Source organism: Xenopus laevis, chromosome 7S (genome assembly GCF_017654675.1).
Source record: "Xenopus laevis strain J_2021 chromosome 7S, Xenopus_laevis_v10.1, whole genome shotgun sequence".
NCBI classification, from domain to species: domain Eukaryota; kingdom Metazoa; phylum Chordata; class Amphibia; order Anura; family Pipidae; genus Xenopus; species Xenopus laevis.
This window is the reverse complement of record NC_054384.1, coordinates 51115875-51137518: the sequence shown is the minus strand read 5'-3', so window position 1 is coordinate 51137518 and position 21644 is coordinate 51115875. Positions and strand designations below refer to the sequence as shown.

Here is a 21644-nt window from a genome sequence, read left to right as displayed (position 1 = left end):
TTTCTTCACAGAACATTCTGCCAATAAAAAACAATTCAAACATATTATAACATAGGCTACATCCTTATTAGCTGTAGTACATTTGTGGTGTCCAGTGCTTATATTCAGATTCAGACATAAAATGGGTTGTCCCATTTGAATTAACTTTTAGTATGATTTAGAGAACGATATATGAGACAATTTGCAGTTGGTTTATTATTTTTATTATTTGTGTTTTTTGAGTTATTAAGCAGCTCTCCAGTTTGCAATTTCAGCAACCTGGTTGCTAGGGTCCAAATTATCCAACCATGCACTGGTTTAAAAGTGAACCACCCCTTTAAGGCCAATAATATGTGTTGCAATTGTCGCCAGCCTGAATTAAACTCCCGAAAATATCTTTGAACTAAAGAGATATGGTTTGCTTTTGGGATGCATGATCTCCCAAAAATGTTAATTGTGTTAAATTCAGATTAATTGTGTAATTACCAGAGGAACAGTTTTTCCAGTGCTCACCACAAGTTAAAGTTTTTCAGTAAGGGGCATATTTAGTATGCTGTGTAAAAAACAGCCGGATAATACACCATACAGCACATCAAATTTTACATGTTTTTTCTTAGAGTGACTTCTGCTGGAAGCAATGTAAAATGACCACTGCAAATCTGGCATTTGCATGTTGTAAAATTACACACCCATTGATAAATTCGCTATGTATTTTACACAGCTTTTTACATCATTTTTTTGCGGTATTTTACCTTTATTGTGTCATTACCCTACCCCCATTGTATTCTATAGAAATTACTGTCTGCTATTTTACTATCTGCCCTGTGACAGGGTGTCACAATGTTTAGTAGAGAAAGTGCTGGATGGTGTATACATTGCACCAGGATTCCGGCACTTCATGTGTTAAAAGGCTCCAGTAATGTTTTGGGTTTTTTCTGTCCTGAAGCCTATTGGGAAAAAGGGAGCCAGTCCGGGTTTTACCTGTCTGTGTGCTGATCATACAGGTGTAGTATTTAGGTCAGCGGGCCTGACACAGAGGTCTCTTTTCTATATGCAGGCTGCCTGAAGGCTGGAAGGAAAGGAGCTCTGTGAGTGATTTTCAAATTCCCTGAAAACTAAGAAACCGTAAGTTGCTCTGTTTTTGCCAGTGACTGTGATCATTATATTTGTGTTTCTAGAATAGACAGGGCCACTGAGTGAGATAGGCAGGAGCCAGACGGCTATGTTTTATTTTCGTTTTGTTTATTTTGAGCAACTTACAAATAAAGCCTGAGCGGCTGAACAGCTTTATGACACAAACTTGTCAGCACTCCTATTTCTGCATGACTAATCCCTGCAAGAGTGTGTAACCAGTCACAGCCCTTTTGCTAAATTCAGTTTGAATGGCTGCCCCCACAGATATACAGCAGCTTATATGGATTGTAGTCAGTGCTTGAATTGGAGTGAAAAAAGTGGAGGGATGCTCTGTGTGGTGAGCATAGCGGGGTCTGCTAAAACAAGCCCCTCCCACAACCATACACCACACCCATTGTTATAAAAAGCCTCACGCACCAATACTTTATGGTTTCACCCACTTTAAAGCAAAGCCATTTTGCTATTTCCTTTTTGGTATTTCCTTCTAATGCACAGTTTGATGCCCAGTATGCATATGTTTATATATGTGACCTGTAGGGATCCAAAAATGAAAAGTGTGCATATGACTTTTCTTGGCTGCCAATTCAGCTCCTGCAAACACAGCAATATGTATATTGTCTGTCATAAAATAGCACAATCCCATCATATTTTATGTTACCCAAGATTATTCCATATATGTCATTCTCTCATTATTCCTTAATCAGCTGCTGTTTAATACCTTCATTTTCTCTTTTTGTTTCCCCTGTTTTCTTCTTCTCTCCTTTTCTCTATAACCCTCTCTCCTCCGTCTTTATCTGTTTAACACTTCTCTATCTTTTCTACTTCTCTCCCAGCAATCTTTTCTCTCTTTTTATCCTATATATATTTAACTATATTATATTTTACCTCTGCATTTTATTTGCATGCACAAGTGGAGAGGAGCAAAAGACAGTTCCGGGATTCGAAACTCTTACATCCCCACTGAGTGGATGTTTTCCCTAGACGTACTCCATGTCAGTACGTTACGGGATAGCCCCTCCTCCCTGCTCCAATTAGAAGGAACCTCCCCAAGCCTTTAAAAGGCCAACCACACCCACCTACCGGCGTCTTTTTTTTCCTTCTCTTATGCTCTTGGCTTTGTTCTCTGAACAAAGGCCTCAATCATTAGAAGCAAATTTTTGTTTTTCTCTTTTACCCCTAGGAAAGCATTAGGCCTGCCCGGAAGGCGTCCTAGGGACAGGGGTTTTGGTCCATGGGACCTTTTTTCCCCCCAGCACACTACCTCAGACCTGGAGTCTTCTGAACTTCAGCTTTTGAATCAGGTAAGGCACTGAGGTGCAATGTTTGCTACTCCTTGTCTGCCTGTATTTCAGTTGCCTTCCTGTATTGCTATCAAGAGCATTGGGTGGCAGGTGCTTGTCCCCCCATTCGTGTGCCCTCCCGACCTGCCCAGAGGGCCTCAGGCGGCACTGGTGTATGTGGCCCCTACACCCCATTTTTACGAATGGGCGAGGGAGGTGGCAGTTAACTTAGGCTTATTAGTTAGGGGCCTGAACCTTACTGCCCCCTGTTACCTTTGTTTTATTTTTGTTTTAATGGGGGCAGGTCATGGCCAACTGCCTCCCTCAACAGACTTTCCTAAGGTGGAGGTAGTTAAAATAATAATAAAAAATAAAAAATGTAAAAAAGTTTCGCTATAGGCTTCATATTATAGCAAACTTGGGCCTGTGCAGGAAGCACCAACACTAATTATCCAATTCGCCTCAGTATAACCTACGCAGTTGCTTTGGGTTCCCTGCCTATGCAGACACCAGCTGAGTATAATCAACCCCCCACTGAGTGCAGACACCAGCTGAGTATAATCAGGTCCAGCTAAAGCAAGTGGAGATGGCCCCGCCCACTCTCTAACTCGGCAAGCTAGGAAGCTGCAGCCTCAGGTAAGTCCTGCTGTTGTCAGTAAACTTGTGAGGCCTGTTTTCCCGTTAACAATAGAGTGTCCTGGAATTTGTGACATTAAAGGGTCTGCTTCCAGCCTTGCATAATGAGCAGCAGGTAAGGAGTGTGTCCATATGCTGTTCTGCAGTGTACTAAAGTCTAACTAACTGCTTGCATGCTATATATTCATATGCTTATCTGCACTGTGCCTGGTTATGATTGTTTCCTGCCTGAAAGCACAAGCCATTTACAAATAGGACACCAGTAGCCCTATTGAATATGGATCACTGGGCTGGGGGGGCTGCTAGGCTCTGATATATACTTGCTATAAACATCAGATAATCGATAATATGTATTGCACTATTTTTGTTCTGCATTCTATGTTTTGGCTATTGCTCACATAGAACAGGTAGCCATAATAGAGGTCGAGCAAAGGTCTGGCTGAATGCTAGGGCCTGATATAAGCTTGCTCTATGCAGCAGCTAATCTAAACTATGGACCTCATGTTTCTGTGATTGTACCTGTGCTCCTATTTTGTTCTACAGTTTAAGCTCTGGCTATTGCTCACAGGTAAAACGTGGCCCTACAGGATGTAGAGCACAGGTCTGGCTGGCTGCTAGGCCCTGAGACATGCTTGCTCGAAGCAGCAGCTAATCTAACTATGTATTTCATATTGCTGTGATTGTACCTGTGCTACTATTTTGTTATACAGCTTATGCTCTGGCTATTGCTCACAAAGAACACGTAGCCCTGTGAGATGTAGAGCACAGATCTGTCTTGCTGGCTGCTAGGTCCTGATACATGCTTGCTATAAGCAGCAGCTAACCTAACTATGTACTACAGGTTTTCTGCAGTTTATGAGTTGGCTATTTCTCTCATGGAACAAGTAGCCCTAATGGATGTAGAGCACAGGCCTTTTGAGTTGCTAGGCCCTGAGATATGCTTGCCCTAAGCAGCAGCTAATATAAACTATGTATTTCATGTTACTGTGATTGAATCTGTGCTTATATTTTCTTCTGCAGTATATACCCTGGCTATGGCTCACCTGGAATAGGTAGCCCTAAGGTATGTAAAGCACAGGCCTGGGAACGGCTAGGACCAGATTTACGCTTGCCCTAAGCAGTAGCTAATATTTTATGTATTACATGTTGCTGTGATCATATCGGTATGCTCCTATTCTCTGCAGTATAATATGCTCTAATTATTGCTCACCTTGAACCAGTAGCTCTAATAGATGTAGATCACTGGACTGGGTGGCTATGAAGGTCGGATATAGGTTTGCTCTGACTGCAGCTAACCTAAACTATGCATTACATGGGGTTGTAATTGTTTCTGGGGTACATTCAGGTTTAATCCAGATGACTACTGATAGGAATACCTACATATGAATGTCTTTTCATTCCATGGCATTGCTCCTGGGATAAGATATGGCTTAATAAATTAGACACTAGGCAATATTTTTTCCCGATGGCAGGTAAGCTTAACTTTGTCTTGATAAACACTACAGGAGTTCTGAAGCCTGTCTGTCATAAGGATTGCTGGGTTAACAATAACCACAGGTATGTACTACTTTTGGGACCATTGAATGTACATTTTTCCAGATTTAGCAGCCTTGTATCACCGATCACTGCCTGAACGAATGGAGGACCAGATAATTGCTTTGCCCAGTCAATTGTGCAGTTTATTACTACCCACGCAGCTCGAGTTCTGGGGTCGGGTACTGTGCTCTACCAGGAGCTTAGGACTCTGACCGAGGTACATATTATTATCACATATTTTAATATATGCTTGCACCATGGCCCACATCCTGCAGGGGGATTCTACTGCCTTCAGAACAAATGCTCAATTAATGGATAAACTCCATAATACAACTGGTCTACCAAGCAACATATATGTTTGCATCTATAAGAGGGCCATAGGCAGGTGCATATATTTTAATACTAAGGCATGTATGAGTGTGTATATATGTTTGCACAGATATCTATATATGATTTGTTTCCTTGGGATGGGTTCTTTTTTGGAACCAGAAACGTTGGCTCATTAAACCTATATTTTTATGCAACATATAGTATTTTTGAAGATTCCTGGAACAATCAGTACTTGAACTCTTCATCCATAAATTTCACTATAGCAGCCAGGACATCTGGCTAGTTTCTAGGGGTGCAACCTGTGGAAATTCCATATTCATAGGTTTAAGGAAGAACAAGGTATACAGTTCTCTATGCTTGGCTGAAGGATCCCCAGATGTATTTCTACCATTTTCTAGGGTGACTCCTTAGTGCCTCCTACAAATTAGAGAGGGGAGCCACTACCCAGTGTTATTCCTATACTATTTCTACTGATATTCTTAATGTCAGGATAGATGGGACATTTTATCTGCCAATACAGGGTGTCTATAGAGACAGGGTACACATACATATCAGGCCACTGGGAATTTGCATAAGGTATATATTTCAAACCAAGGGTTTTCAGGCTATAGGAGTCCTCAAAGTGTCTTGTTAGTCCATAGAGATGACCTCTGTTCAAGTCTGGCCCAGGATAGGGATATTCTGCTTATACTACCTTATACTATCATCAAAACGGCTTTGTGACTTAAGGCTCTGTGTCCAGAAGGCACTTATTTTGGGCCCATTTATTTATTTTTTCTTCAATTTCTCAATCCCCTAGTTAGTGTTCTTTTAGAATACAGGGCTGGCTGTTCTTCCACACCAGATAGGTAACTGATTGGACAGCAGATGGAGGCGTCCTAGGAGCGTTAATTATTTTCCCTCTCTATGTCTGTGCCCTCTTGGAACACCAGCAGTTTTGGATCTTTCCTCCTTACAGTTACATACTGCAGTTGCTACTTGTCCTATTGTAGCATTTCGAAAATGTACTTGGCTCTTCTGAGCAGGATCATAGTCTTCCCTTAAGTGGGACGGTTGCAGTCATTACAGTAGAGTGTAATCTCTTACCACTTCTAGTCATTAATTTCATTGAGAATGAATTAAGGATATTTTATGTATCTGTCATACAGGTTTGTCTAGCTTCAAATGGGATGCTTGGAAGTATTTTTTTTTGTCTGTTTTGACCATGTCTGTCACATTATTCCCTATGCTAGGGGGATTACATTTACACCTGCTGAAAATTGTGTCTGAAACATTCGCACAGAGCTCAATGTCCAGGTAACTTCCAGATACAACACTCCTATTATCCTGGTTTGTTCTCGGATTCACATTCCTGCGCCACTCCTGATACATATGACCCAGCATGACTCTAGTAGATCAGAGGCCCTTCTGACACTTACTGGAACATCCATAGCGTCCCTCCAGTTCCAAGGTCAGCCTCAACGATTAAATATGTAGTATAGTTGATTCCACATATAAGTGGGTCCCTTATGGGTAGGGAGAACACAGGTTTGTGGGTGACTAGAAACATTTATCCAGGGCATATAATCTGCCTCCATAAATCTTGGAATTAGTCCTTTAGTTGCACTGTGGTTATTGGGATCTGTAACCTTAGGGGTATTCAGTTATACCTCTCAGAGTACTAGGTTGGGTCAACCAACAGGGGCTCTTTCTTAGGTACTGTAGTTGCTCAACTCTTTACAGTTAATTGAGTCTGCCTCATCACAGGACCTTACACAGGGTAAGGAATTCTAATCCCAATTATTTTCTCAGGTGCCCTTGTCTCCGATCTTTAGGATCTGCTTTCGGTTAGAACAGTCCTGACTAACATGCATTCTGATATGAAGATATTTATGGTACTGGCCTTGGGTACCTCAGGGTTCATTGGATATCCTACATTTATGGATATATCCTAAGTAGATCATTTCTATATTGTGTCTGTTTTGGGTTCTTACTCCTACCAAGTGTTTCTTACAGGTACCTTGCAATTTGCACTGAATTTAGGCATACATGTGATGAATGCTATTTGGTGAGTAGGAGAGTAAGTATTTCAGCTTGCTGAATTCGCCTTTTACAGGACTGTCTTCCTCCCTCTCTCTCTCTCTCTCTCTCTCTCTCTCTCTCTCTCTCTTCTGGAGGGTGAAGTGGTGGTTAGTGAGCTAACTTGTTCCTCACTCTCAGTGGGCTAACATCTCTCTCTCGCGCTCTCTCTCTTTCTCTATAGTATATGCTATACTATAGCTCTATTCTTAGCCTGGTGAACTTATTCTGGGGTTTTCACCTGGACTCTCTATATTAAGGTAAGGAGTTTGCATGATGGTGGACTATCTAGTCAGAGATACTCCTTTCCTTATTACAGTTTCTTCTTAAAACATATTCCCTCCCATGGGATAACGTTAACTTGCTATGTCCCGTAACGTACTGACATGGAGTACGTCTAGGGAAAAAGGAAGATTATTTCATACTTACCGAGATCTTCCTTTCCTAGACGTACTCCATGTCAGTACACCCGCCCTTTCTTTTCCGGTAATTTAAGAGCTTGTTACAAAGACGCCGGTAGGTGGGTGTGGTTGGCCTTTTAAAGGCTTGGGGAGGTTCCTTCTAATTGGAGCAGGGAGGAGGGGCTATCCCGTAACGTACTGACATGGAGTACGTCTAGGAAAGGAAGATCTCGGTAAGTATGAAATAATCTTCCTTTATTTCACAGAAATAAAGTAGTGAAGGGATAACATCCCTGTGCATCCCTCCCCAATTCCAACATTGATTGTAGTAGTGATTCTGAAGCAAGTGCTGGGTAATGTGTTTAAATGCATAGTTTTTTGATACTGGATATATCCATCTTTACTTTTCATAGTGCTTGTGTCACTTCCCTTCAGCAAATTAACAAGATCATTGAACAGCACCACAAGCAGCTAAGTGCAAGGAGATTGGACGGAAACTGGACTAAACATAGCATATCAAAACCTTTAACACTCACGGACATTTATGTTGCAGAAGACCGTTATTAACCATCATCATCAGGTTCTGGCTTTTCCCTTTTCTGTTTGTTTGTAGTGTTTGAAATGGATTAAGTAATGGATTTCATTCTTTTGTCTGGATCAGACTGATAAAAGCTAATTACCTATTAGGGTAGTGGCAATCAAGGCTACTGGGGGAGATTAGCCACTCAGCGACAATTTGCCCCTTCTTCGGACGACTAATCGAAATGCCTTCCCGCTGGCTAGAATGTAAATGCTTATGTTGAAGGCATTCAAAAAAGGAAATCTGTCTAAATTTCTAAGTTAAAATCAAGCAAAATGACATTAAATACCCAATGTTTACATATGTCTATTTTATGATGTGGCATAAAACTAATTTTTTTTTTTTTTATAATCTAACTTGATACGTGCTTTATGGTGGAACAGCAAGATTTTCACTGGTTGCTGGTTATTTTCTTCCCATTTTCCTATCGTGTCAGAGAGTTTAAAAACAGGCATTTTAGAAGCCATTCCTTCTGGAATCTTTCCAGTCTGATACAATCGGATTATCTTCTCCAAAGAAAAACATACAAAATATTAGGCACACATCTACTTTTTATGTTATGGGGATGTTTAATTTCCTCTTGCAGATTTTGCTTTTGTGTGATAATGGTTCAGCACTTAGAATTTTTGTTGTAGGCACTTCTTTCCTCAGAACTTGACCTTGTTAAATTTCATAATCCTTGTATTATATAAGTAAAGTGTTCTTTAGGATTGCTAAAATATGTAGACCTGTTTTATTCATTTATTATTTTGTCTTGACAGGAACAACAGCTGAAGAAAATCAAAGCAAAACAGAAATGTCTAAGAAGTTCTTGGTGGGAACCAGGAGGACCCTGACCTAGAAGAAGAGCTACAGGGATACCAGGAAGAGGGTGAGACTATTAGGGAGATTTGTCAGGTCAGACTCTCAGCCCATAAATGAGACAGAGCAGTGGAAAACAGAAACTTATAGCCAGAATTATTTTATGCATTTGCTTATATAATTGTGCTTGTTCAGTTGCTGCTTGTAAATTACCTTTCATTTTAATGACACGCAGTGCACAATCCAAAGCACAAGACGAGGCTGTATGCAGAGTAGGGATGTCGCGGACTGTTCGCCGGCGAACTTGTTCGCGCGAACATCGGCTGTTCGCGTCCGCCACAAGTTCGCGAACGTCGCGCGACGTTCGCCAATAGGCGTTCGCGTCAAAATCATTCGACCATTCGATCGCTAAAATCGAAGGATTTTCGTTCGAATCGAACGATCGAAGCCATTGGATTGAATGAAATCATTCGATCGAATGGCTTCGATCGTTCGATTCGAACGAAAATCCTTCGATCGAACGATTAAAATCCTTCGATCGTTCGAATCGAACGATTTTCGGATGTTCGAAGTTCGCATTTTTTGCCGGTGTTCGCGAACACATTATCGGCGGTTCGCTACATCCCTAATGCAGAGTACTTGGGTGCAGTTAGTATTTCAGTTACATAGAGTGGTATAATCAGGAAACTATCCTGTTCTCCTTGGATATTGTTTATATGTTAGATTGTTAGTTCTTAATGTCCACTTATGACATTTACATCATATGATAGCATATTTCCTAAAATACAATAATCAACTATAATAATGATAATTAGCTTTGTCCCTTGTTTCTTTGCTGTGTATCGTATTCATCATCATTTATTTATATGGTGCCAGTAAACTATGCAGCCTTTTACAATTTTTACAGGGGTTTTACAATAATGTAAAAAATTCTACATACAAACCCTGACCCATCCATGAATTGTCTACTACTTCCATCAAATGCAGCACACTTTTTGTTAGAACTTGAAAAGGGTGGTGAACGGCTTGAAAGGTTACTGTGCTTTTACATTTTCTGCCATGTATAATAAATGCATTTTATTGAAGTTCCAGGAGTATCTTTTCTGTATAAATTAGCAAGAAATTACCTATGCATCCCTCAGGTCTGTTCTCCCAAAATTCTATGTTCATTTTGCCAGTCAGGAGGTCATAAAAGGACTGTTGGTGTACCTGAGAGTAAAGGGAGGACATCAGATAATGTGGTTGCTATACAGGAACATTTACAGAGGAAAAACATCCCTCTTGCACTTCTGCATTGTTACATTGGTCACTAATTTGCACTCTGTCTCCTTAATGAATAGTGCACAATGCTTTCAACCATGGAATTATTGCCCACCTGGATGTGGCAGTGATTCCAAGGTGTCCACACTGATGCATCTATAGGCACTACATGCTACACAAAGTTAACTGCACCCTAATGCTGTTTATTTTTGGCAGTGCCTGCATTGACACCAGGAGGAACAAATTCCCTACTATTAAAGAGTTTACGGCAAATGATTCACAAAAATGCACAAGTGTGTTAGTTTCTTTTGGAACATTACTCGCAAGTGCAATAGATGAACTTGGCGAGTGGGTGCAGTTACTGCATCTTGAATGATGCTTCCATCACTCTCATCCAATGAGATGTTTTAAGTGTACTGAATATATGATCTTTTTTCAGATTTTCTGCCTAGCTCTCTTGGGAGCATGTTCATGCCATCCCAAGACCGAGAATGAGAAAATTTAATTCATACTGGACATGAAGATGAGGAGAATGGGTGCACAGGCTCTGAATATGAACTAAAGCCTTTGATTCAGAAAATAAATGGAACAAGACATAGGAAAAAAGGTGCAGACCCAGAATTTTTACCAAGTTCTGATGAGGAGGAAGATTTCACTAATTCAGGGAAAAGGCAAAGATATTGAGATGATGGGAATTCCCAACTTTACAAGCAAAGACTTAGGTAGGTGTCCTATGAAAAGCTTCCAGATGTTTAAAGAAATACACGCATATGTCATCCACTGCTGAAATTTGATTAACACAGTTTCCTTTCCTTCTTTAGGTTTGGGATTGGGAACTAGACTTAGATTAAACAGACACCAGCATACTGATCTAGCATTGCATGACTGTTCACTGCCCCAGCTTCTGTCTACAGCAGAAAATAATTTGTCTTACAGAGAAATTAATGGATCCATAATATTTCCAGCTGAAAATGTTTCAGTTGCATCAACATTCCTGTTGTTTGCATGATGCATCCAAACTGCCCCTGCTAGCAGCCATATTTTATCTCTTGCATATATAACATCTACCTGGTGGGTTTATGTTGTGGTAAATGCACCAGTATTTTTTATGTGTTTTATAAATTACCCCCCCCCCCACTGTTGGGTGCAAATCTTTGTTTGACAATGAATGGTACACTGACAGGTGCTGGATTCCCTGTGTGCACAGATCACAATGAGTGCCCTATATAACCTCCTGCTCAAGACAGGCGGTCAATACAGGGTTCCCTTGTTCAATTTAATAGACTCTGAAGGTAATGTCTTCATCTGCTGAGAAAACAGCCTGGATCCACTAGCATACATTTTTAAGAGGTATGACATTAACCTTTGTCTTGTATCTGCTTCACTACTCAAAGCAAAATTTTGCACAAGGGTGCAGGAAGCTCAGGTAGGCGCAAGCTCTACATAAAATCTAATGGCTAGACTGTTCGTACAAAATAAGTTAAAAATTTGAAACAGCAAGTTTTTTAAATGGAAAAATAAAAATGTTTGAAGTTGAAGTTATTGCATTAGTCTATGGTCCTCCAGTTTATTTAAGTTGCATCAATATACAATTGCAGACTTGCATCTATGTAAAATCCACCGATAGGAACACGATTGTGCACTACCAAAGCATCTGTTAAATTTACTAACAAAGTCACAAATGCTTAGGGTAGTGCGCATAGACAGTGATGAGTGCAAGAGGGTGAAAGACTTGGCTATAATGTGCAAAAAGTTCCTTAATAGAGGCTACCCACATGAATTGATTAATGATAGCAAAAAATTAGCTTAAAACCTTAGGCGGGAAGAAATGTTATTAGAATCAAAAACAGAAGATTTAAATCAGAATAAACGAAAGGAGAGTACAAATGACGTACTATGTGAGCCAATATGGGGAAAGCTTTGGATACATGCGTACATGTGTGTTAAAACATTGGCCTTTAGTCACTAGTGACGATAGTGTATACAAAAAATTACCCTCTAAACCTAAGTTTAGCTACCAAAGATGTAGCATTCTGAAAGAGATTTTGAGTCCTTCTGACCCAACTGATATATTTGAATCCACAAGTACAGTACTTTTATAACGACAATGGTTGTGTATATTGTTAAATGCCCATGCAGGGTGATTTATTGTGGTAAGACAGTCAGAATGATGAAAGAACATATTGGGATGCACAGGGTGAGTATTAGGGCTGCCTTGGACCCAGAAAGAGACAGCAAGGCTAAAAACAAAACACATGATATTGCTTAACAGTTGGTGGCAGAGCATTTGGAAGAAGAGAAACATAGCCCAGCTGCATTTAGATGTATGCCCATTGAGCACCTACCTGCTAGAGCAAGAGGGGGAGATTTTGATGGAGCCTTGCTTAGGAGAGAGGGTTACTGGATCCATGAGCTGGATTGCGTGGCACCCAAAGGGTTAAATGGACAGTTGGTGCTGAGTTGCTTTCTAACCTAATATAATTTCTCACAAGATATTATGTGCCAAGACAGATTAAACTTGACACTAACATAAACTGAAACATAGAAATGTTAAGTTGTACATGCAGGTTTTTATGAATGAACTCTTTCTGAATGGACACTTGTTTCAGCAAGCTCGACACGTTATTCACTTGCACAACAGTGATACCCTGTGGTGAGATGCATATACTGCATTTATGTTTATACAAATGAAGGAACTGTTTTTTGTAAAGTTTTTTTTACTGCTGATGATGTCATGTTTAGGGATGTCGCGGACTGCTCGTCCGCGAACTAATTCGCGTGAACATCGACTGTTCGCGTCCGCCGAATGTTCGCCAATTTGGGTTCGCCTTAGCTGGCGCTTATTTTTGACCTCTCACCCCAGACCAGCAGATACATGGAAGCCAATCAGGAAGCTCTCCCTCCTGGACCACCCCCACACCCCCTGGACCACTCCCCTTCCATATATAAACTGAAGCCCTGCAGTGTTTTTTCATTCTGCCTGTGTGTGCTTGGAAGAGCTAGTGTAGGGAGAGAGCTGTTGAGTGATTTGAGGGACAGTTGATAGTAACTTTGCTGGCTAGTAATCTACTTGATACTGCTCTGTATTGTAGGGACAGAACTCTGCAGGGATTTGAGGGACATTTTAGGTTAGGTAGCTTTGCTGGCTAGTAATCTACCTTCTACTGCAGTGCTCTGTATGTAGCTGCTGTGGGCAGCTGTCCTGCTGCTGATCTCTCATCTGCTGCCTGTAACCCAATAGTCCTTGTAAGGACTGCTTTTATTTTCTTTTTTGTTTTTTTACTTTGCTACTATAAGAGCCCAGTGCTATTAGTCTAGCTGTGTTGGGGAGTGGGACTGGTGTGCTGCTCCTAGTAGTTCAGCACCAACCAGAGTAATTTTTTTTTTTTAATATATATATATTTTATTTTATTTTACTTATCTTACTGTTCTTTAACGTGTCCAGTGCTGTTTGCTGTTCTTCATAGTAGTGCACCAATAGTAGTGCACTTGCAGGCATTGTTTGCCCAGTGTGTTCTTCAGACAACTGCCACCTAGCTGTGTGAGCTTGTTCACATTCTGTCTAAATATCAATAATAATACCGTCTCCAGAAACACCACCTGAGTGACGTTTTCCAAGCAGCAATAATATATTCCGTATCCACTGCTGTAGTGTATACGTTGACCTTGCAGACATTGTTTGCCCAGTGTGTTCTTCAAACAACTGCCACCTAGCTGTGTGAGCTTTTTCACATTCTGTCTAAATATCAATAACGTCTCCAGAAACACCACCTGAGTGACGTTTTTCAAGCAGCAATAATATATTCCGTATCCACTGCTGTAGTGTATACGTTGACCTTGCAGACATTGTTTGCCCAGTGTGTTCTTCAAACAACTGCTGCCTAGCTGTGTGAGCTTTTTCACATTCTGTCTAAATATCAATAATAATACCGTCTCCAGAAACACCACCTGAGTGACGTTTTTCAAGCAGCAATAATATATTCCGTATCCACTGCTGTAGTGTATACGTTGACCTTGCAGACATTGTTTGCCCAGTGTGTTCTTCAAACAACTGCCGCCTAGCTGTGTGAGCTTGTTCACATTCTGTCTAAATATCAATAATAATACCGTCTCCAGAAACACCACCTGAGTGACGTTTTCCAAGCAGCAATAATATATTCCGTATCCACTGCTGTAGTGTATACGTTGACCTTGCAGACATTGTTTGCCCAGTGTGTTCTTCAAACAACTGCCGCCTAGCTGTGTGAGCTTGTTCACATTCTGTCTAAATATCAATAATGATACCGTCTCCAGAAACACCACCTGAGTTGTTGTTGTTTTAAAAAAAATGCCAGGCAAAGGCAGGCCGCCACGCAGAGGCACTAGGGGCCGTGCTGCTATGCTATCCTGTGGCCCTAGGAAATTGCCTAGTTTTACAAAGGCAATTACCCTGAACTCCCAAAATGCTGAAGAGGTAGTTGACTGGCTTACACAGCACACCCCATCCTCTACCCGTTTCTAACTTTGCCACAACATCCTCATCCTCCTCTGCTATGGGCACCCCACGTAACACTTCCTCCACCACCGGCGCCCCTTCTTCACTGGAGTCAGAGGAGTTATTTACACATGAGTTTCTTGAACTGAGTGATGCGCAACCATTATTGGCAGAAGAAGATGAAGGAGATGAGGACGTTACACCAGATATAATTCTGGCAGACAACACAACAGAGATGGCCATAATGAGTGATGAGGAGGTCCCCGCTGCTGCTTCCTTCTGTGAGCTGTGAAATTGATGCATCTGAGGAGAATGATGATGAGGAGATTGATGTTTTGTGGGTGCCCAGTAGAAGAGAGCAAGAGGAGGATAGTTCAGATGGAGAGACGGAGAGTCAGAGAGGCAGGAGGAGAATAAGACTTAGAAGAAGCAGGGAGGACAGCTCGCAGGGAACAGTAGGGCAACAACATGTATCGGCACCTGTGGTCAGCCGGCCAACGCACCCGCCATTGCCGCCAACTTCTACTGTTACCGCCAGATTGCCAGCTTCAAAAAGCTCAGCAGTGTGGGATTTTTTTAATGTGTGTGCCTCTGACAAAAGCGTTGTAATTTGCAATGAGTGCAGTCAGAAACTGAGTCTTGGGAAGCCCAACACCCACATAGGTACAACTTCTATGCGAAGGCACATGAACGGCAAGCACAAAGCACTATGGGAGCAACACCTCAAAGGCAGCAGACAAACTAAAAGCCACCCTCCTTCTGGTCCAGCATCTTACTGCTCTACCTCTGCTGTCCTTGACCCGTCTGAACCACCCTCCACTCCGCCTTCCACCTTGACCACCAGTTCCCAGTCATCTGCCCCCAGCCAAGTTTCTGTGAGGGCCATGTTTGAGCGTAAGAAGCTAATGTCTGCGAGTCACCCCCTTGCCCGGCGTCTGACAGCTGGCTTGTCTGCACTCTTAGCCCGCCAGCTTTTACCATACCAGCTGGTGGACTCTGAGGCCTTCCGCAAATTTGTAGCAATTGGGACACCGCAGTGGAAGGTACCCAGCCGAAATTTTTTCTCCAAGAAGGGAATACCACACCTGTACCACCATGTGCAGAGCCAAGTCACCGCATCTCTGTCACTTAGTGTTGGGGCAAAGGTCCATATGACTACTGACGCATGGTCCTCCAAGCATGGTCAGGGCAGGTATGTCACCTACACTGCCCACTGGGTGAACTTGCTTATGGCTGGGAAGCAGGGAATGCGTGGCTCAACAACAACAGTGGAGTTGGTGTCACCGCCACGGATTGCACGTGGTTCTGCCACCACCTCTACTCCTCCTTCGCTCTCTACCTCGTCTTCTTCCTCTGCTTCCTCCTCCTCTGCTGCTGGGTCCTCCTCCTCCTCCACACCTGTGCACCCCCAGCTCCCCCTAGGCTATTCGACGTGCCAGGTACGCCTGGATGATATAGTCCTTGATAACGAGGAAGCGGAGATGGATACCTCTGCATCCAACCTTGTGAGAATGGGGTCTTTCATGCTGTCATGCCTGTTGAAGGACCCCCGTATCAAGAGGCTTAAGGAGAAGGACCTGTACTGGGTCGCAACGCTACTAGACCCTCGGTACAAGCATAAAGTGGCAGAAATGTTACCAACGTACCACAAGTCCGAAAGGATGCTGCATTTACAAACCAGCCTGCAAAACATGTTGTACAATGCTTTTAAGGGTGATGTCACTTCACGAACTCATCAACATTCCAGGGGCAGAGGTGCCAGTAATCCTGCCACGAGCGCACCTGCAAGGACAATGCACTTTGGCCACTCTGTAACGTCAGATATGCAAAGGTTTTTCAGTCCAAGGCAGCGCCAGAACCCTTCTGGATCCACCCTCAAAGAACGCCTCGACCGGCAGGTAGCGGACTACCTGGCATTAACTGCAGATATCGACACTCTGAGGAGCGATGAACCCCTGGACTACTGGGTGCGCAGGCTTGATCTGTGGCCAGAGCTGTCACAATTTGCCATGAACCTCTTGTCTTGCCCCGCCTCAAGTGTCCTCTCAGAAAAGACCTTCAGTGCAGCAGGAGGGATTGTAACTGAGAAGAGAACTCGCCTAGGTCACAAAAGTGTGGATTACCTGACCTTTATTAAAATGAACGAGGCATGGATCTCGGAGGGTTACTGCACGCCGGAAGACTTGTTCTGACTCTCCATGCAGCTGTCCTTCTCTGCACGCCGCATGACTCCACACAGCTGTCCTTTAGCGTCCTCCTCCCTCCGCCACCGTTACAAACTAGGGTGCAAACCCTACTGGTTTCATTTTAATCAAAACTTTTTGGACAGGTAAATCCTGAGTTTTTCTGGCCTCTGTGCTTCAGTGGCTGCAACCAAAAAAATTCATATTTTCAGCATTTATATGGCATATTTTTTCTGGCCTCTGTGCTTCAGTGGCTGCGACAAAAAAAATTTCATATTTTCAGCATTTATATGGCATATTTTTTCTGGCCTCTGTGCTTCAGTGGCTGCGACAAAAAAAATTCATATTTTCAGCATTTATATGGCATATTTTTTCTGGCCTCTGTGCTTCAGTGGCTGCGACAAAAAAAAATTCATATTTTCAGCATTTATATGGCATATTTTTTCTGGCCTCTGTGCTTCAGTGGCTGCGACAAAAAAAAATTCATATTTTCAGCATTTATATGGCATATTTTTTCTGGCCTCTGTGCTTCAGTGGCTGCGACAAAAAAAAAATCATATTTTCAGCATTTATATGGCATATTTTTTCTGGCCTCTGTGCTTCAGTGGCTGCGACAAAAAAAAAATCATATTTTCAGCATTTATATGGCATATTTTTTCTGGCCTCTGTGCTTCAGTGGCTGCGACAAAAAAAAAATCATATTTTCAGCATTTATATGGCATATTTTTTCTGGCCTCTGTGCTTCAGTGGCTGCGACAAAAAAAAAATCATATTTTCAGCATTTATATGGCATATTTTTTCTGGCCTCTGTGCTTCAGTGGCTGCGACAAAAAAAAAATCATATTTTCAGCATTTATATGGCATATTTTTTCTGGCCTCTGTGCTTCAGTGGCTGCAACCACAAAAATTCATATTTTCAGCATTTATATGGCATATTTTTTCTGGCCTCTGTGCTTCAGTGGCTGCGACAAAAAAAACATAATTTTTCAGGAAAGTACACATGCCTAATTTTTCAGGGTTCTGCAACAGTGGCAAAATCGCATCTTTTATGGTCACCGCAGGTGATCAATAAAGCAGACCAAAACTGGGCCCACACTGCAGAATCAGTGTTTTTTGGTTCACTTCACTGTACATTGAATTACCTCTGCCTGACCGTGCGCACAAGCATGGTGACTGCTAAACACACCACTACAGAAATATTGCCACCAACAGGACGAACATCCTGGAGGTGACAAGCAACTAGTAATTAAAAACTATTATTTGCTCACTTGACGGTATCATTCATGAAAGCTCTTTGCGTTTTTTTGCGTTGCAGTAAGCGCCGCGTTTTTGTCTTTGCGTGTGAACAGGCTGTAACCTTTACACGACTTGATTGGCATGTAGACGCCGGACGTTTTAAAGCAGTTTATTACACAAGTTTAGAAATGTAGTGTGATTTCTGCCCTTTACAGCACAAAACGCAGCGCTGTGTCAACAATTTATTTTTCAGATACATTTTTGCCCTTGATCCCCCTCTGGCATGCCACTGTCCAGGTCGTTGCACCCTTTAAACAACTTTAAAATCATTTTTCTGGCCAGAAATGTCTTTTCTAGCTTTTAAAATTCGCCTTCCCATTGAAGTCTATAGGGTTTGCGACGTTCGCGAACCGTTCGCATTTTTGACGCAAGTTCGCGAATATGTTCGCGAACATTTTTTCCGCCGTTCGCTACATCCCTATTTACCAGTGATTTTTCAGAATTTTCATAAATTGTTATAAAAACCACTAAGTTCAGTAAAACTTTGATGTTTGGTAGTTAGGAGTAGAATGGCATGGTTACCCATTTTGGACTCAACAGAATATGTACTTTTCAAAAAGATATGGTTTCCTGGGGTAAACCTACTGTTCCAGGATTTATTGGCTTTGGAATTCAGAGTACTCCATATTCTACTGTAGTACTTTGAAATTCGGTAATTTACTGCTGGGAGTTTTTGATCTATAGAAGTCAGGAATCTTCATAACACTATACATATCTGGTATTGGTGCTAAATCTTGCACCAGAAGTGGAAATACACAAAAACTCAGGCAGATTTAGAAAGCTCAGGTTCTCCTGAAAAAAAACAATGTATAGTTTTCCTAAGTAAACTAAAAATCAACCCCCCCCCCCAGAAAATGCCCCTAAAATGAGAAGTCCAAAATGTTCAAAAAACGTCGAGCAAATGAAATGCAAAATTCTGTTGGCACTTAAGGGTTAAAGGAACTGTTTGGTGTAAAAATTAAACTGGGTAAATAGATAGACCGTGCAAAATAAAATAGCCAAAAATGTCATCTGTACAGGCTGGAGTGAAAGGATGTTTAATGTCTTACCATAATATTACTTCATCTTCTGCATCACTGTAACCCAGAGATCCCTAACTTTTTTTTACCCGTGAGCCACATTCATATGTAAAAAGAGTCTGAAAGCAACGAAAGCATACAAACATGCTTCCACATCCTATGTGGACTGACAGCCTACAGGAGGCTCTATTTGGCAGTAGACATGGTTTTTATCCAACCAAAACTTGGCTCCAAGCCAGGAATTCAAAAATAAGCATGTGCTTTGAGACCACCAGGAGCAAGATTCAAGGGGCTGGAGAGCAGTGGAGACCAGTGACTTGTCTATCCACTTCTTTAACCCCTTCCCTTTTAGATATGATCCTTCACTACTCTAATTAGCTTTCTTGTATTATTATTATTAACATGTATTTGTAGTGCCAACATATTTTGCAGCGCTGTATAGTAAATGTGTTTATACAACTAAATCACATGAATTACATACATAGAACATATGGAGTAACATTCCTCATAACCAATACCGGTAAAAAAGGTGTAACAACTTGCAGTAATCCGCAGGCTGATTCTCAGGCCAAGAGCCCTTTCTAATTCTCCAAATAAATTGTATTAAGCTTTTCTTTAGACATTCCCATTTGGTTCTGACCTAAGCGGTAGCTTGTAGCTTGTAGTCCTGCATCATTCATCATGAATCATTTAAGATATATTGGCCTTACAGAATGCATCAAAACTGCATATTATCCATTAGTCATGTACAGTACATTTTCTATGTTTTTTTTATCAAATGGATTAAGCGGAGATTTAATTTGTGCAATCTGGATTGTCTGAGCAATATTATTAGGGTGACAGTGAGATATAATCATTGAATTAGGCTGATTTTGAACCTGCACATGGGTGACCAAATTGGACAAAGATCCCCTTACCTTTATTGCTGGCTTTATTAAACACATTTACTCTGTAATCTACACGAGAGTGTAAGGCTGCATAGGACGACCTCTGCACACTAGTTATGCCACTCTGGCTGCATAACTAGCAACATGGATTTGCATTGTGGTCCAAAGGAAAGAAGTACAAAGCCCATCGCTCCACATGATGCTCGACAATTTTTGGAGTTTAGGAGGAGTGATCACAAAGCCTCTCTCTACACGAGGCATGATCATTTTTGGAATTTAGGAGGTTGCATTGAAAAACACAAGTTAGAAATAATTTTAATTGAACAGTTGCCCAGAGCTGAAGTTTGCTTGTATTTTCTTTGAATGTAACTGTTGGTTTAATTTATCAGTTAACCTGACCAACTGCAAACTTAGATTTAGTTAGATGTGGCAAAACTATATGTTTTGCAACATGTCATTTCTGGCTGCTTTGACTTCAAGGTACTCAGGAAGACACCAGCAGACATAAGAAATGTTACTAAGTGCATCAGAAATGTTACTAAGTACATCAGTTAAAATGTGGCATGCTCATTAAGTTGATCAAGTAAGAGTTTTCTTTTGCCAAAGTAAAAACATGAAATATATTCAAACAATATCTGAGCTTTGCTTTACATTGGGTAATATGAACATAAATATGTTAATAGCCCTACTTATTGGCATGATATCAAACATTGTGTTTATTGTGGTGACTTATTATCCATCTCCTTGTATTATATATAAAGAGCTGCAAATTTATTTTTGTCATTTAAATATCTGATTGCATTTTGGAAAAAATCCGTTTGTTATGCTAAAATTGCCTTATTCATTATAAAGGGTGTTTATATTTAACACTATGTAGCTCCACCCAGTATTATATTCGACTGCTCTCAACATTTCCGAAGTGTGAAATTAGAAAAATGGGATTGGAGTCCAACTCGTTGAGAACAAGTAAAATTATTTTTACCAGTCTGGGGATTGGAGGTGAAAAATAGCCTTGTTTGTGCACTGTTTTCCTTCTTACCTACCAGGACAGCTGTCTGATTCCACTTTCTTTTATTTGTTTTATGATAAAGCCTAATAAACTATCTAAGGCATTGTCATGAAAGCAAAAAATGTTTTAATGTAGGGGTAGCATTTAGCCTACAGCCCTCAATTGGGGCTGATTTAGGAAGTAGGATTATCTTTTATGGATCAGTATTGATAGTTATGACAGGGTGGCTGTGTTAATTTCAGAATTCCAAACTTCTATTTAATGCTACTTTAATAGAAACTTAACAAATTAAAATCATATCTGATAAACATAACACATTGCTTAACCTTTTTGCATCCAATTTTTTTGTTGTAAGGGTTGCTTTCAAATATTTGGGCTGACCTCCACTTCATTCAGAAGCTTTACATTTCCGTGCAGAAGTCAGCAGATCTGCTTCTTTCGGTCTGCAAAAACAAAACCCAGGCTAAGAGCAGCAGAATCCCATGTGCTTTCAACCTTATAGTTCAGCACTGTGGATGGTCTTTAAGGCTACTGCTACACCGGGCTGTCACATAACATCAAAATTAAAATAAAACCTTATTTTTAAAAAAAGGTGCATTTCTCCTTTTGATAAGGTAGGAGAGGGGCATATGAACCTTAGCAGTCTGCATGTATGTAAGAGGTACTTAGGAAAATATATAATATATTGGTGTAATTTCATTCAAAGTATTTTAATTTTTTGTAGATAGCAACAATTTTAGACAATTTGCAATTAGTCACCATACTTTCATTTCCTAAATAT

General features: G+C 41.1%; 1 long non-coding RNA gene across 1 annotated transcript; it reads left to right on the top strand.

Moving 5' to 3' along the window:
• The first annotated feature begins 963 nt into the window (after window positions 1-963).
• On the top strand, window positions 964-11533 carry LOC108697527. The gene is made up of 5 exons (XR_001932444.2): window positions 964-1104; window positions 7768-7934; window positions 8696-8805; window positions 10435-10717; window positions 10817-11533. It is a non-coding gene; the product is annotated as an uncharacterized LOC108697527 (long non-coding RNA).
• The last annotated feature ends 10111 nt before the right edge of the window (window positions 11534-21644 follow it).